This window comes from Ictidomys tridecemlineatus, chromosome 16, assembly GCF_052094955.1.
Source record: "Ictidomys tridecemlineatus isolate mIctTri1 chromosome 16, mIctTri1.hap1, whole genome shotgun sequence".
Taxonomy (NCBI): Eukaryota; Metazoa; Chordata; class Mammalia; order Rodentia; family Sciuridae; genus Ictidomys; species Ictidomys tridecemlineatus.
This window is the reverse complement of record NC_135492.1, coordinates 39,624,859-39,641,000: the sequence shown is the minus strand read 5'-3', so window position 1 is coordinate 39,641,000 and position 16,142 is coordinate 39,624,859. Positions and strand designations below refer to the sequence as shown.

The following is a 16,142-nucleotide window of genomic DNA, read 5'->3' as shown; positions in this document are numbered from 1 at the left end:
AGGGACGAAACCCAGGGTCTTGTGCATGCTAAGCACCCACTCAACCCACCCCTGAGCCACATCCCAGCAACTCTTTCCTCTTATTGCCACCAGTATTTCCTCACGGTGGGGGTTAGGGAACTCCCTGATGACTTTATCTAATCCTAAACACTTGCCAAATGCCGAAGTCTGGCTGGGCACAAAATAACCAAGCTGCCACGAGGCACTTGTAGGTTCAAAACAGGAATTCCTTGATTGAACTCCCATGAACACTACCCATGCGGCCCTTCCAGGAAACATCACCAACCGGAAATCCCTCCTCCAGCACGGCACTTCCCCAACCAACGTGAACTCTCCAGGAATCCCCGCAAGAATTCCAAAGTAGTGGGCCAAGGCGGATCCGAAGGGGTCTAATATACAATTGAATGCACATCTTAACATAACCATCATCACCTCAATGGCTCGCTGTTGTCACCTCTCAACCACTCCTTTCTGGCAAAAATGCCATGGCATTCCAACTCGGCTGTGGCTCTCAGCAGCCAAAGGCCCCACCCCCAAACACCAAAGTGGATTAAGTCCCCCCCTTAATACCTTACTACGGTGGAAAAATTTCAATCTAAGTTTTCTGAGGGGACAAATAATGTTCAGACTATACCACCTGCCTCAGTTCATATTCACAGTGACTCTTGGAAGTCAATAGAATTAATCACTCTCCTTTATATTGAATTGAGGGTCTGAGAAGTCACTTTCCCAAAGTCACATAGACTGACGGTCACTAAGAAAACCAAGATGGAAATCTAGGTGACCATATAAACCAGAGGATGGCAGCTCTCCCCCTGGGGAGCTACAGCAGACCCCTGATCATGCTCCCTGCCTGAGTCCCATTTCCTTCAAGTTTGCTCTTCACACTGCCACCAGGGTGAACTTGCTAAGATGCAAGGCTGCCTGGGATGCACCTGAAAAAGTCAGAACTCCTGCTCATGAGGTGGTGGCATCCATTTTCCCCCCTCCCTTCTTCCCCCAGCCACATTTTCCTCAGCCTTAGAAAGACACCTAAGCTGAAATAACAAGAGATGCCTTCAGAATGGGATTCAGGGTACCACAGAGATGAGGTCTGGCATACCCAAAACATGGAAGGAATACAAAGAGGGCCACTATCCAGGTTTTGTAAAAAGTCTGCACCTTATAGATGTCGCTCCCAGTGGCCCAGGACCCTTCATGCTGGATCCTCTCACAAGCAACGCAGACAGGAAGGAGGAAGTTTGGCTGCTGGGGAAGGAATGTGGAAGGGGGCTGCCTGGGGAGAGGTAAAGAAGAGAAGGTCAAGGCAAAAGGCTGAACTGTAAAGGAGGGGGCAGGGGTCCAAGTATGTGCATCAGGAGCTGGGCAAGGAGCGGGCACAAACAGAACCATCTCTGAATACTCCAAGAAGCCTGTATGCCATCAGGCCAGATGTTCAGCTTGCACCAGAAGAATAGACAAGGTCTCGTCATTCCCTTGTGGCCAACGTGTTATTTAATGGCTTACGCTAAGGCTTCCTGGAAATGTTCCTCTCCTGTCACTGTGAGGAGGACATAGAGCTGCAAACGACCCTCCACAATCTGTTCTGTTCACACACACCTCTTCAGACTCACCGTTCCCAGTGCCAATTCTTCTACTCCTACAGGGACTGCCTGCTCCTGGTTCCCCGCCATGCCATGCAATGATTTCACCCCATAAAATCTCTCTCCTCCTTCCTTCCTCCTGGCTATTGTCTTTTAATTCCTATAAATGACATTAGCATGGTCCAGTGTTAATATAAAGGGGAGAAAATGGAAACTTTTCTGGCTCAGATGGCTTAGATAAAGTGCATGGAACATAGTAGTTACTCAATAAATGTTCGCTCCCCTTCTCTGCCCGTGACACTCAATGCTAGACTCCTTGGATAACTGTGTGTTGGATGCTATCAATAGAATCTGATAGCAGGCTCTTTCCCCTCTTCCTTGACCTCCCTTTGTCAGGTAATCAGAGTGTAATTTCTCTTTTATTATGTATTGGAAGTAATGTGTTTTCCATGCTGAGGAGTAGGCGGGAGCTATCAATTTACCAAGCATTCACTCTGCCTGGCCTTCAGTAGGTGTTTTCTAAGTAGTATCTTGGTCAATGCTCATAATGCCTCTTTGAGGTCAGTAGTATTAACTGCTATGCTTCGTAGGAGGAGATCAAGCCTGAGAAGCTAAATAAGTTTCCTGAAATCACACAGCCAGCCACTGATACAGCCAGAACAGAACCCAGTCCTCCAGATTCCAAATCCCATTTTTTTCCTCATGAAAAGTACTATATAATAACCATAGTAATCAAAACAGTGAACACTTAGTGATTACTTATCAGCTAGAAACGTGTAGCTCAGTACATGTATTAATTTAATTAACTCTGACAAACATCAGGTGATGGTGTTACTATCATTATCCCCTTTTATAGACAACTGAGGTATGAAGAGGTGAAGAAGAACTTGACCAGGTCCCTGAGCTGAATCTATATGTACACAGACTGCACACAGACAGTCTTCACTGTATCTCCTTCTGTGAACATAAGGTTGGTGATCCAATGAGAGAGGAAAAATAAAAAGGTTTACGAACAGGGATGTGCTACGGGGAAGTTAGCTGTTAGGTTGAGAGTCAAGTTGGGGGTGGAGGGTGGCGGGACATATGTTCTAAATGGTCTCAGAGTTTGAAAACCAGTGATCAAGGGCATGGTTCTCCTGGAAGCAGGCTAGATCCTGAAGGCCACAAGGAGGGCAAAGGGACTGAGAGACTGAAGTTTGTCACCCATCCCTGGAGAGCCACAGAATCATGAGTCTTACAGAGATGATTAGTAGCCCGAGAGACCACAGACGGCCTCTTCCAACCACCAAACGGAGCTGGCAGAATTGCACCATCCCTCGGGAGTATGTCACCATGATGTCACCTTGTTTATTCCCTGCATGGGAATCGGGCCCCACAGGGGTTTGATGAACCCCTTGGCCCCAGACAGCAAAATGACAATGCTTTGTAACTTATTCTCCCCCCATCAGGAGCTCCTCATCTGAAACTCACTCAGAAGTAAATCACGGGGCTGCTTAATCTTTGCTCTGATTCTGCGATTTAGAAGCAATTCTGTGTCACTTCCCCTCAATCACTAACCATGTCCCTGCTTCAGGGCAGGGTGACAATCACTCATGTAGACAACATGTATGCACCGAGAGTCACTCCTAGCCCTGATCGCAGAGTAGCTGCTCAGGAATAAAGATGATATGGTCCCAGTTATTAGGAACTGATGCTAGCAGGGGAGGGAGACATTTAAAAATTAATTAAAATTATTTAGGGGCTTTTATAAAAGAGAGATGTAGAGAGCTATAAAAAGCAGAACTTAGGGGTCCCAAGTCAATCCTGGGAGGGCAGAGGATGCTTCCCTACAGAAGAGACATCAAAGCTGAGGCCTGGAGGTTAAGGAGGAGTCAAGTAAAAAAAAAGTAAAAAAAAAAAAAAAAAAGGAGGAGTCAAGTAAAAGAAGCAAGAAACAGGCTACAGACAAAGCCCAAGGAATGAGACCGCACCAGGGGCCTGGAGCTTGGAGAGCAAGCAGGAGAGTCCCTAGGCGAGGCTTCAGGGCAGCGCAGTAGGGGCAGCTTCCACAGGGTCCTGGAGCTGAGAGAAGTTCTTACAGGATTCATTTTTTGTTTTGTTTTGTTTTTCTTTTTTCAAGAGCAAAGGAAACATTTAAGGATTTTAGAAGGGAGCGACATGATCATCTCTGTGTGTATGTGCATGTGTGTTTATTTAGGTGCTGGAGATGGGCCCCAGGCCTCATGCGTGCTAAGCACATGCTATGTCACTAGCTACACCTCAGCCCTGTGTATTTTTCTGGTGCTAGGGATGGAACCCAGGCCCTGGCATGTGCTAGGCAAGTGGTCTATCACTGACCTACATCCCCATTGCTCCTGTGTGTGTATAAATTATTTTTGGCACTGGGGATTGAGCTCACGGACACTATACTACTAAGCTATTAAGGATGGCTATGCCTTACCCCCCATTTTTTTTTCACACTTTATCTGTCATTTCATACACTTGGAGCATTGGAAACCCTCCCAGGGTTTACGCATTTGACACTCTCTTTTTACCAAAGTCAAGAGTCAAATAACAGATCTAGTTTTAAGACTTTTACCTGGAACACTAAGGAATACAGCCCCACACATCCCTCCACCCTTAGTCCTTGTACAAAATATGTTCTTAGTCAGTGTTTTTTGAGTATCATAACCTCAGACTCTGTTAGCTTTCCATTACTATGACAAACCCCTGAGATAAACCCCTTATAAAAAGAAAAGGTTTACTTTGGCTCACTGTTTCAGAGGCTTCAGCCCGTGGGCCAATTGGCTCCATTGCTTTTGGACCTGTGGTGAGACAGCACATCATGGTGGGAGCACATGGTGGAAGAACGTGCTCATCTCATGACAGCCAGGAGGAAAAGGAGATTTAGAGAGAGAAGAGGGGCCAAGGGCCCAATCAATATCTCCTTCAAAGACACACCCCCAATAACCTAACTTTCTCCCTCTTGGCCCCACCTTGTAAAGTCTCTCTAGAGACTGGGGGACCAAGCCCTCAACACACCTTCCTCTGGGGGACATTCAAGCTCCAAATGATAGCAGATTCTCATCACTGACTTAAATTTATCATAATCCTCCTTTGTTTCTTTCCCCCTAAATCTCACACAGTGTCCCTCTGTTTTAGTGATGCAAGATAAGTAACTGAGTGCAGTAGCACCTGTGTGAAATCCCAGCTGCTTGGGAGGTTGGGGCAGGAGGATCACAAGTTTGGGGCCAGCCTGAGCAACTTAGGGAGACCCTGTCTCAAAATAAAATAAAGATGGCTGGGTTGTAGTTCATTGGTAGAACACTTGCCCATCACATGCTAGACCCTGGGTTCAAACCCCTAGCAACCCTGGCACACACATAAAGGCAAGTAAAGTGAACACCTAACTTTCTTACTTTTCCCTCTGTGCATGGCAAACATCACAACAAGTTAGAGAGCTTGCTCTTCTTGCTCCTACCTTTCTGAATGACCCTTCCTCATACCACACTTCAAACTTTTGATTGATAAGTGTTGGGCCCCCTCAGTATAGACATGAATTTCTCCTTGACCATTGGACATCCTAAAGCTCTTGAAAGATGAAACATAGAAAATCAGATAAATTAATTTCCATGTAGTGTTCTCCTTTTAATATCCTGTCATTTTTATTTCCTGCTCTAATTTTGGCTTAAAACTTGAAAAACAAACACATCTAGAAATAATGCAGTTCTGTGATCCTGGGTTATCTACAAACAGCCTCCAAGTGAGAACAATAGCTACAATTTCCTATAATATTTCTTTATATTTGAATAACACTCCATTCATCTTTCTTGATTTCATGTCGAACCAAGGAAGTATTATTATTTATTTATTCTACAGATGAGGAAGCTGAAGCAGATTGCTTAATTAACTTGGCTAATGCCACAGATTGGACAAGGGGCAGAACTTAGTCCCAAAGGGTGATCTTTTTGTTTCTAATCTTTTTATTGTCTAGCAGATCAGTGCTATTTCTACCATCAGGCTGTTTTTATAAAACATTGCTTTTCAAGGCCCAGAAGCAATAAACATAAACTTGGTTGTCATTTTAGTTTCGATATTATGATGTTTGAATAAGAAGGTAGAACATTTGTGGAATCACTAACTTTCATTTACTGTAGGCTTCCTTGTTTTGTTACATTTTATAGGTACAATTGTGTGCACGCTTGAGGACAGGGACTGTTCCACATCCTCACTGCTTAGGAGGATCCAGGTGCTGACAAATTTGTGGAGCTTCCAAATACTTAACCCCCTACTGTCACACAACCAGAAGGCTCAGGTTTACTAGCAGTCAAAGTCCCAATGTCATATCATCTTACTCTTTTCACTAAAGACAACTGGGACTGGGGCTGCAGCTCAGTGGTAGAGTACTTTCCCAGGATGCACAAGGCCCTGGGTTCTAATCCCCTGTACTGCAAAACAACAAAACCAAACAGAATTTCAATAAAGATGATTGGGTAAATGTATGACCAAATTTGAGTTGGGCTTAAGCTTTTTCACATAGAATGCACCTCAAATCACGTTCACTTTTTCTCCCTAAAGTCCAGCATTGAAAACTCAGTGATCCTGAGTGTTAGCAAAGAAAATACAGCCATTGTCAGATCACGATTTGTACAAAGTGCTTCGTGACTCAGTCCACCATCAGCTAACCTCACGCAAAGCTTGGCGGGCCCCACCCCTCCTGTGGTTTTGCTGCACTGTTTTTGTAGCTTTCACTTAAAATAATATTTGCTGGAGCAGCCGATGGAACCAGGCCTTTGTTCTCTTTCCATTGTTCCTCCTGCAGAACTGACAATTCAATGCAAGCCTTGTCCGGCTCTGAGGGCCACTGGGCTCTCAGCTTTTACCACCCCTGCCGTTACCCACAAATATGAACCACGAGCACCCATGCATCTTTAGTATAATGGTCCCCATAATAGCCACTACATATTGGGCCCTTACTATGGAATGTGTACTCTATTGAGACTTTCATATAAATATGTAATTTTAACGGTCAAAACAACTTTATGGAGTTGATATGGCAATTTTCTTTTTATATGTAATGAAATCAAGACTCAAAGTAGTTAAGAAACTTATCCAAAGCCACAGAAGTACAAGAGGTAAAAACAGGATTCAAAACCAGAACACTTACGGTGTTAAATCCTCAGGATAGCCCATGTTAAACCTAAATATGTATTTTACACACTAACACCCACGGAAAGATACAAGTTGAATTGAGTTGCAGCTATTTGATGTAAAGATCATATTTTGTAGATATTTAAACATATGTTAATGATTTTATGGTTTTCTTTTCACCTTTTAGAGTCAATATTTTTGGAAGGACTGGGGGTTGTAGCTCAGTGGTAGAGCACATGCTTAGCATGTATGAGTCCTGGGATCAATGCCTAAGACCAAATAATTAGATATTCTCGGTGTATCCAAAATTTCGGCCAGTTCTTTAAAAATGAAATGTATGAGCTAGGACTATGTTTCTTAACAAATAAAAGATGCCAACAAATAACAACATCATTTAAAGAAAATAAAATAGGTAGGTGTAGCAACAGATGCCCGAAGTCCCAGCTACTCGGGAGGTTGAAACAGGAAGATTATTTATTAGGTCATATGATAACTACGTTGAGCTGTCAAACTGTTTTCTACAGGGTCATCTTTGTGTTACATTTCTACCTGTAATGGACCAGGCCTCGGATTGCTCTGTACCCTTGTCAACACTTGCTGCTGTCTATTTTTCATAGCCATCATGGTGGATAAGAAGGGCTGTTTCAGTCTGGGGTTGTGGCTCAGGGCTAGAGTGCTCTCGCCTTGCACGTGTGAGACCCTGATCCTCAGTACTATATAAAAACAAATAAATAAAATAAAGGGTATTGTGTTCAACTACAACTAATATATATATATATATTTTTTTTTTTCTTTTTTAAAGAAGGGCTGTCTCACTTAGGTTTTGAATTGCATTGTCCTAATGACTAACAATGTTGAACTTTTTAAAATTTGCTTACTGGACATTTTATTTACTTACGTATTTATTTATTGGTACTGGAGATTGAACTCAGGGGCACTCAACCACTGAGCCACATCCCCAGCCCTATTTTGTATTTTATTTAGAGACAGGGTCTCACTGAGTTGCTTAGTGAGACCTCTTTTGCTGAGGCTGGCTTTGAACTCATGGTTTTCCTGTCTCAGCCTCCCAAGACACTGGGATTACAGGCGTGCATTACTGTACCCAGCTTACTGGACATTTTAATATTTTCTTTGGCTGGAGCTAGAATATTCAAAAGTCCTAAATGTACTCAATGGTAAACTGAACGTGACAATGTGTTTCCTGCATTTTGATGTTAGAAAAGAAGAGAAAAACGTGTATTTTATCCACTTGCATACTCATTCAGATATTTTTTTGAGCACCAGTGTTATTCCATCTCTCAGGAGGTACAAAGATAAATAAGAAACCCGACAGCCAATTAAAAAAGGTGGTACAGAAGAGTCTGTTTCTGACTCAGTTAATTATCCAGATGGTTCTTCTCCCTTCCTGGCAGGGGCAGAAAGGCAATGAGGCAAGGACCCAGATCTCGAGCACAGCATGCACAAGGGCATGACCAGTGATGTCAGAGATGAGGGGGAGTAGAAGTAGTGAATGAAGATAGGGACAGAAGGGAATGTGAACCACGTCACAAAGACCCACGCTAAGAAGCATCCACCAATACAGTGAATTTTGAGATTTTTTTTGTAAGCACAGAGTGATGTGATTGGATATGAATCTTAAGGGATCGCTCTGAGACAACCAGGTACATGGATTATGAAGCTCTTACTTACAAAGCCAGGTGAGGTGGATATTTCTAGAGGGCTATAGTTTAATGACTTCTAGATTAGACTTCGGAAAGAACGAAAGCAAGTAGACTTTTGTTCTGACTATGTGGAAATTCTCTTACTGGTGGTGAAAATCAAAATGGCAGAGGAAGCATGGCTTTGAGGCACAGCTTACCATTCAGTCCTTGAACACAGGCTTTGCATTTCCTACTAAGCAAGGCAGAGTCCTGTAGGTATGTCATAGTGTATCACTCATTGGGGTCACTGTAGTGACACAGGAGATATGACAATCCTGCCCAGGGAAGGAGAAGTCTTGAAAACTAAGGAGAAAGTCTTGGAAAAGCACCATTCGGTTTGACATATAGAAATGCTTGATTCCAGATATTTTAAGTAGTCTTTGTTCAGGATACTCATAGAAATGAAGAGGGGTGTATAGTTAGTTGATCCTGGACTCCAGGAGTCTGAAAGTCAGGGGGAGGTGCCCCTCCTGGCCTACCTTGGGCTACACAAACTCTTTCCTCCATGCCTATTCTCATCTTTGCACAATGACTTGCTTCCTCTATGTGTAAACGGCTAATCAGCCCAAGTGGGATAGAGACAGGGAAAAAGGTTTAGAATTATATGAGCACAGCAGCACCCGGAGGTCACTCTGAAGCTGGAAGGTCCCTGCTGCTAATACCTCTTATGTGACCCTGGTCAAACCCCCTTCCCTTCTTGGGGCAAATGAAGGGAACTGGGCTACATCACTGGTTCTGAACTGGGATTTCCCCAAGAAAGTAACGAGGTCGACCTGCAAGTATTTGCAGGCTTTCCAAAAACCATTTGAAAGGCTCTGTGTCTGCTGACAAAAACTGTCAAGTTTCTTTGCTCTTGGCTAGGATTATGTCAACCCAGGTAGTAACACTGGTTAGGGTAGCTGATCAGAAGCTCTGATTGGCTGTTGGTGATGTAATAGGAATTCCAGGAACGTGATTGGCCAGCAGTTTCTCACCAGCGGAGCTACAAACCAGGAAGCCAAGGCAGCATGCTTAAGGTTGTGGAGTCGGGGAGACAACCAACCTACGTCTTTTAAAGCACTGGGTCCACGTTCCAAGATAATGGAAACTATGCACTTTCCTAAGGTGCTCTGGGTTCTTTTGTATTACTTCTGCTTCTCCCCATGTCCCAGGTGTCCCTCTCTCCCCAGGGAGGGCTGGGCTGAGGTTTGCAGACAAGTGCTGACACGTTCCCCCTCCACTCCCAGTCCCCTCCTCTCTGCCCAAACCTGCTCTCTGCAGCCCCGAAGCTGGCAGCCAGCCCTCCGCCCCCAGCTCAGCAGCCTCTGGCAGGTGTGGACCCCAGCCCTTCTCTGCCCTATTGGTCACAATACCAGAATCTGAAGCTGTGGTCTCTGCAGGGACAGGCACCCCCCACACCGACACTTTACGAATTCTCCGAACAGAGGACAGGAATAAAAATAACAAGGAACACAAACCCGTGGGCACAGTTGAGAGAAGAGTGTTTTCTTTAACAAGGAAGAGTCAGAAGGGATTGGGGACTGGCTCACCTGGTGAGTCACCAAACATTCACTCCTTTTGGCTGGCTACCAAAAGAGAATGCAATAGCCTGTGGCCTCCGGGGAGGCATGTGGGGCATTTTAGAGAGGCCCTGGGTTTGCAGAAGAGAACAGCACAGTGTGGGAGGAGAGCCACTGGGAGCTGGAATCATATACCTGGCTTCTACAAACTTGAGGTGTCTGTGACTCCGGGCTCCCCTCTGAAGCTGTGTTACTTGCTCTGTGAAGGCCTTTTCTAGCTGAGTCTGTCCCTCCTAATGGAACACTAGTGTTTAATGAGGCTGATAATATTAACAATACCCACGAAGCCGCCTACCTAAGGCCAGGGGCTGTGCTGCTGGCTTTGCACACGGTAATGTGAATCTCCAGAATCACTCTGCAAAGGAATTATTTCCACCACTTTCCACAAGAAGTAAGCGCTGGGATTTAGTTCCATGGTATAGCACTTGCCCAGCCTGTGCAAGGACCTGGGTTTAATCCTTGGTTGGGGAGGGGGTGGATATTGAAACCTAGGTCTTTTTTACTCCAAAGCCCCTAAAATATGATCTGTTTGGAAAGAAAGGGGAGCCAATGTCTAACACTTTGTCAAATTTAATTTGTTCTCCCAACATTTTTCTTTGACGTCTACTATCAAGTACTGTTAGTACTTGATAGTAGACGTCAAAGAAAAATGTACAAATTAATAGCTAATCCAGCTATTAGCTAGTGAATAGTAATAGAGACACTTGGAAACTTGAGCCCCCGTAGCTGTACTGCTTGTTTTCTCCATGAGCCGGCATGTTTATGGCTGGAATTTTTTGACTTTACAACAGTATGAACCTTTTTTTTTTTTTTTAAGTGGTACTCAGGTGGGTGCTATCACTGAGCTTCATCCCCAGCACCGCTCCCCCTCTCTTCCTTTTGGGCAAAGGCCTTGTTAAATTATTGAGTCTGGCCTTGAATTTGAGCTCCTCTTGCCTCAGCCTCCCAAGTCAAGTCCCTGGGATTACATGTGCGCACCACTAGGCCTTGCTAAGATGCACATTTGATTAAACAGAATGTTTCTAGTTCAGCCTAAATGCTAAATCCATCAATGTGTTCTGAGCTAAATCATGGCTCATATAATGAGAAATGGAAATGTCAGTGCTTCATTATCTCATGCAAAGGAAGCTAAGACTTCCAGGTGTTCTGCCACTTAAAACAGGTTTGAGCACTCTTGTGCTTTGGCTCTATGAATGCACAATTTGTGCAGAGGAAAACTTCCTGGAGAAAACAGCAAGAGAGCTCCCTTACCAGCTAAGAATCTCTGGCCCTAGGAGTCGTTCTGTTCTCTTCCCTGGGAATCAGAGGGTGTTCTGCCCCTTTTTGTGTGCACCAGGAAAGTTCTCCTTCAAACTGAGTTGACAAAGAGAGGCCCTTCACCCTGCCAACAAAAACAGAAATCGAGTGTCAGAGAGGCATTATCTAGAAGGCCAGGAGAGCACAGAATAGGTCAGTTGTGCCAAAAGCAGAAGAGGAAGCACTTTCCATAAAGCAGCCACATGCAGAGGCCCAGGGCTGGAGCCTGCAATATCCTGGACACAAGTCGGCCACAATCCTCTTTCTGTCCCTTTGAGGGTTATCTTTGGCTCCTTTAACAAAACACCATAACTGGGTATCTTTTAAACAACAGAAATGTATTTTGCAAAGTTCTGGGAAGTTCAAGATCAAGGCCTTGGCAGATTTAGAGTCTGGGAGGGGGAGTTTTCTCACACCTGGCTGTCCCCTTGCTACATCGGTACCTGGCAGAAGAGAGAAAGGCTCTCTCTCAGCTTCCAGAGCTGCTGGTGATAAGTTTTAAAAGAAAGTTATGCAGGGTGCAGTGTGCCTGCCTGTAATCCCAGCAGCTTGGGAAGCTGAGGCAAGAATATTTCAAGTTTAAGGCCAGCTTCAGCAACTTATGGAGGCCCCAAGCAACTCAGTGAGACCCTGTCCTAAAATAAAAAAATAAAAAGGGCTGGGAATGTAGCTCAATGGTAAATTGCCCTTGGATAAGTTAATCATAACCAATAACCAATATTAACCAATACCTGGCCCCATTTTCCAAAAAGAAAAAGAAAAGAAAGTCAGCATGCTGGCAGAAGTAATTTTACTTAGATTTGGGTATAGTAAGTATTTCTCCAGCTCCTACAGAGTCTGGTGTCACTATGTATGTTATCTGGTGGGACCCTGAAGGTAACCACTTGAGCAGCATTGTTTACAATAGCCAAGAAGCAGAAACAACCCAAGTGGTGATGGATGAAGGAAAAAAAGTTGTACACTGTGCAGACAGGCAATGGAATATTATTTAGCCAATAAAAAGAAAGCAATCCTGCTATTTGTAACAACATAGATAAAACACTGAAGGACAGGATGCTAAATGGAACAGGTCAAACACAGAAAAACATAGACCATGATCTCATGTGTATGTGAAATGCAAAGAAACTAAAGAGACAGAGAGCAGAGTGGTGATTGCCAGGGACAGGGTGAAATGGGGTTATGAACCAGTTCTTGGGATCTACTGTCCAGTCTGGTGACTATTTACATAGGATTTACATGGTATTAGGTATTCAGGTAAAAAATACTGTATTGTATACCTGATATATGCCAAGAGAGTAGCTCTTGAATATTTTCAATATGCTCATAACTACGTGAGGTGATGAGTATATTAATTAACTAGACTGTGGCATTCATTTCATTACATATATATATGAAGATATAGGGCTGGGGTTGGGGCTCAGAGGTAAAGCGCTTGTCTAGCATGCGAGGGCACTGGGTTCAAATCTCAGCACCACATGAAAATAAAATAAAGATATTGTGTCCACCTATAACTAAAAACTAAATATTAAAAAAGATATATTTAGTAGTAAATATAAATAGTGAGGTGAATTTATTACCATATAAATATAAAAAAATAGAATAATCACATGGTATATCTTAAATGCATATAATTTTATTTGATAAGTATATTTCAATAAAGCCGGAAGAAAAAAGAGCCATTAGAAGTGTCACTTTTTTTTTTTAATTTTTTTTTAGTTGTTGATAGACCTTTATTTATTTTACATGGTGCTGAGAATTGAACCCAGTGCCTCACATATGCCAGGCAAGTGCACTACTGCTGAGCCCCAGCCCCAGCCCAGCTGTCACTTTTTATTTAGAGCTAATGGTGCTCTAAAAAATTGTAAGCCTTTTCAAAAAGGAATTAAGGGGCTAATAAGCGATATCAGGATTAATACTACTACTTTTTTTTTTTTTTTTACAGATAAGAAAACTGAGCGTTAGAATAATGAGGTCCCCAAGGCCATGGAAACTTGAACTTCAGTCTAAAATGTCTAGTGAGGAGATTGCAAATGGAAATATTAACAGCCTACCTGGCAGAGTTATGGTAAGGAAAATGATGCAGCTTATGTAAAGTACCAGGCTGACAGTGGGTACTTATTAATGCTATTCTCTTTCTCTCTTGGGACTTTACGTCCAGAGTTCTTGCTATTGCACCACACCACCTCTTCATGACTGCAATTCATCAAAGACAATGTTATTCATGAACTTCAGCTACCAAGGTCATTTAACTTGAGACTCAAGCCACCCTTGGAAGGTAGGTATTATTATTACCATTGTCTCTTAGGGACAAATGATCTCCCAGGGCCACTCAGCTGACAAGCAATAGGGTTGGGGTTTGAATTCAAGTCTTACTTGAGGCCACAGTTTTCCCATGAACCCACTCAGCAACTTTCTGAATTGATGATTAAACCTCTAACAGCAATAGAATTAAAAGAATATGTATTTCCTTTGGATAAGTTAATCATGTAGAGAGAGATAATTTGGGAACTGGAAAGTGAGAATGCTTTCTTCTCTGTCCTGTGAATAAAAAGGAAGGAGAGGCATTGGAGGAGTAGTTCAGTGGTAAAGAACTTGTTTAGCATCCATTAGAACCTGGGATTGAATCCTAACACACACACACACACACACACCACACACACACACAGTGTGTGTGGTGTGTGTGTGTGTGTGTGTGTGTGTGTGTGAGAGAGAGAGAGAGAGAGAGAGAGAGAGAGAGAGAGAGAGAGAAACAGAAGAATGTGGCTACAATCAATCATATAATCGTTATCTGTAAAATGATTATGGGAGGGGTTTACTGGGCATTGAACCCAGGGACACTTTACCATGGAGCCACATCCCCAGCCCTTTCTTTTCTTTTTTTCCTTCCTTTCTTTCTTTTTTTTTTTTTTAATTTTGAGACAGAATCTTAGCTAAGGTGCTGAAGGTCTGCCAAATTGCCCAGATTGGCATCAGACTTGTAATCCTGCCGCCTCAGCCTCCTGAGTCACTGGGATTATAGGCATGTGCCACTGAGTTGGGCAATAACTGAATATTTTAAGATCTACACACCAATCTGATGTCAACAACCTATTTAGCACATATCGACAGTTCTCCCTCTTCACCTGAAGGTTCCCCATCTGTAGATTCGACCAAGCAGATTGTGACCTGAGTACTTAGACATAAATATCTACATCTATACTGAACTTACACAGACTTTTCCCCTTTTCATTATCCCCCCGAACAATTTAGAATAACAACTATTTACATAGTATTTCCGTGGTAGTAGGTATTCAAGTAATCTAGAGATGATTCAAAGTCTATAGGAAGATGTGTATATAAGGGACTTGAACATCTGTGGATTGTGGGATTGTTGGGGGGTTCTAGAAGTGATCCCTTGCAGATATTGAGTGTATTGAGTGAGGGACTGTATGCATATAGTTGTAGATGGACAGCATGCCTTTACTTTATTTATTTTTTTTTTTTATGCATTGCTGAGGATTGAACCCAGTGCTTCACATGTGCTAGGCAAGCGCTCTACTACTGAGCTATAGCCCAGGCCAGGACTATATTTTTTTAAAGTGTATTTTATATTTGTAAATGAATTAGCATTAAAACAATTCCCATTCCTTTATTGGGAAAAAAGTCATTTTTTCCCTTCAATAAAAATATCTGGAGGGGCTGGGGATGTGGCTCAAGCGATAGCATGCTTGCCTAGCATGTGCAGGGCGCTGGGTTCGATCCTCAGCACCACATAAAAATAAAATAAAGATGTTGTATCCACCGAAAACTAACTAACTAAATAAATAAATATTTTAAAAATTCTCTCTTTCTTTCTCTTTATTTTTTTTTTAAATTTTTTTTTAGTTATCGGCGGACACAACATCGTTGTTTGTATGTGGTGCTGAGGATCGAACCCGGGCCGCACGCACACCAGACGAGCGGGCTACCGCTTGAGCCACATCCCCAGCCCTCTTTCTTTCTCTTTAAAACAAATAATATTTGGAAAACATGTTTGTTGTTTAGTTAAATAAAACCACTGATACTCTACATTTGCTGGCCATGACTGTACTCCTAATAAAATGTTTACCCCCAAACCCTGCCCTGGACTGCTGAGCCGGAATGGGGTCACCTCCCAGAGAATTCACAGTTATTTTCATGTTCTGAAATAGCTCCAACATTTGAAAAATACATAATTTTCAGCATCTGTTCCTCCCAAAAAAGAAATCTTAAAATTATCTTTGAGTTCAGAAAGATACATTATAAGGTTATGTCAAGAATTACAATGTATTACAAAAAAAAATGTAAATCAAATTTGCTATGCTAGGGACCAAATCATGTCTACATAAATATCTGTAAATATTTAAAGATTTATAAATATTTAAATCACAACGTAAATGTATTTTATTCAAAAGTTCAATGGTGCTTACCTATAGGCCCAGCCTTTCTTAAGAGGCTGAGGCAGGAGGATCACCTGAGGGCAAGAGTCTGAGGCTGGTTTGGACAACTTAGAGAGGCCTGTTTCAAACGAACAAAGAAAAACCATATAAGTTGAGTCCAAATCTTTGAATTAAAATTGAGTGGTTTGGGCATATAGCACTTAGCATACATAAGACCTTGAGTTTGATCTCCAGCAAAGAAGAAGAGAAGGAAAAGAAGCCAATGACTTAGATTCAAACCCCATTCATTTGGTTTTAATCAGTTTTGGAAAATATCTATTTTAAGCTGGGCGTGGTGGCGCATGCCTGTAATTCCAATGATTCAGGAGGCTAAGATAGGAGGATCACAAATTCAAGGCTAACCCGGGCAACTTAACGAGATCCTAAGCAACGTAGCAAGATCCTGTCTCAAAATAAAAAATAAAAAGGGCTGAGGAT

The 16,142-nt window shown here is 42.7% G+C and overlaps 1 long non-coding RNA gene across 1 annotated transcript in view; it reads right to left on the bottom strand.

Moving 5' to 3' along the window:
- The window catches only part of LOC120891597 (uncharacterized), a 28,779-nt gene that overhangs the window by 11,157 nt on the left and 1,480 nt on the right, over positions 1-16,142 (bottom strand). The window contains exons 2-3 of the long non-coding RNA XR_013431434.1: positions 15,696-15,783; positions 11,224-11,353 (exon numbers count right to left, since the gene is read on the bottom strand). This is a non-coding gene — a long non-coding RNA (uncharacterized LOC120891597). The remainder of the gene's footprint in view (positions 1-11,223; positions 11,354-15,695; positions 15,784-16,142) is intronic.